Source organism: Myotis davidii, unplaced genomic scaffold, assembly GCF_000327345.1.
Source record: "Myotis davidii unplaced genomic scaffold, ASM32734v1 scaffold818, whole genome shotgun sequence".
Taxonomy (NCBI): domain Eukaryota; kingdom Metazoa; phylum Chordata; class Mammalia; order Chiroptera; family Vespertilionidae; genus Myotis; species Myotis davidii.
In genome coordinates, this window is record NW_006289814.1 from 479,411 (window position 1) to 481,188 (window position 1,778).

Consider the following 1,778-nt stretch of genomic DNA (forward strand, 5'->3'; position numbering starts at 1 on the left):
TACACCAATAGTGAACTTAAAGAAAGAAAGATTTAAGAAAACAATCCCATTTACCCTGTAACAAAAAAAATTAAGATACCTAGGAATAAACTTAATTAAGGAGAGAGGTAAAATCTACTCAGAAAACTACAGGATTTTGAAAAAAGAGATAGAGGAAGACATAAAGAGATGGACGAACATACCATGTTCTTAGATTGGTAGAATCAACATCATTAAAATGTCCATACTACCCAAAGCAATCTATAAATTCAATGCACTTCCCATTAAAATACCAATGGCATATTTGCGAGGCCTAGCACAAACTCTCCAAAAATTTACCTGGAGTAAAAAAAAAAAAAGACCTCGAATAGCTGCAGCAATCCTGAGAAAGAAGAACAAAGTAGGTGGGATCTCAATACCAAATATCAAACTGTATTACAAAGCCACTGTTCTCAAAACTGCCTGGTACTGGCACAAGAACAGACATATAGATCAATGGAATAGAATAGAGAGCCCAGAAATCAACCCAAATCACTATGCTCAATTAATATTTGACAAAGGAGGCATGAACATACAATGGAGTCAAGACAGCCTCTTTAATAAATGGTGTTGGGAAAATTGGACAGATACATGCAGAAAAACAAAACCAGACCACCAACTTACACCATACACAAAAATAAACTCAAAATGGATAAAGGACTTAAATGTAAGACGGGAAACCATAAAAATACTAGAGGAATTCAAAGGCAACAAAATCTCAGACATATGCTGAAGCAATTTCTTCACTGATACAGCTCCTAGGCATTGGAAACTAAAGAGAAAATAAACAAATGGGACTACATCAAAATAAAAAGCTTCTGCACCGCAAAAGAAACCACCAACAAAACAACAAGAAAGCCCACTGCATGGGAGAACATATTTGCCAATGTTATCACCGATAAGGGTTTAATCTCCAACATTTATAGGGATCTCGTACAACTTAACAAAAGAAAGATAAACAATCCAATCAAAAAATGGGCAAAGGACCTAAATAGACACTTTTCATAAGAGGACATTCAGAAAGCCAAGAGACATATGAAAACATGCTCAAAGTCACTAATCATCTGAGAGATGCAAATCAAAACAACAATGAGGTATCATCTCACACCTGTCAGAATGGCTATTCATCAACAAATCAATAAACGACAAGTGCTAGAGAGGATGCGAAGAAAAGGGAATACTCGTGCTCTGCTGGTGGGAATGCTGACTTCTGCAACCACTATGGAAGACAGTATGGAGTTTCCTCAAAAAGTTAAAAATGAACCAGGAGGTCATGGTTCAATTCCTGGTCAGGGTATATGCCCAGGGTGCAGGCTGGATCCTCAGTGTGGGGCATGCAGGAGGCAGCCATTCAATGATTCTCTCTCATCATTGATGTTGCAATCTCTCTCCTTCTCCCCTCCTCTCTGACTAAAATCGATAAAAAAAGAGAGAGAGAGAGAGAGAGAGAACCATATCATCAATACACATCATACTTTGCACACCCATCAATCCACTCAAGCAGTAGACTTTCCATTTTATCTGTTACCGGGTGTTGACTAACAGAGACCATTTTGCTACTAGCAAAAGCAAGAGGAACTTCTGCAGCTTTCAAGATTCTTCCTCTCTGCCTGTAAATAGTATGCATGGTGGGTGCAGGCACGTTCATGTAAGCACAACATCTTCATTTTATTCATCACCATTGAAACAATTAAAGTGCACCCAGTGTTATGCTGTGTAACAACCTGACTCACCCTCTTAGGTTTTTCTGTTATCTGGCT

General features: G+C 38.2%; 1 protein-coding gene across 1 annotated transcript in view; it reads right to left on the bottom strand.

Annotated features, from left to right (window-relative positions):
* The window catches only part of LOC107182890 (membrane-spanning 4-domains subfamily A member 8-like), an 18,114-nt gene that overhangs the window by 13,977 nt on the left and 2,359 nt on the right, over nucleotides 1-1,778 (bottom strand). The gene's annotated exons all lie outside the window — the stretch shown is intronic.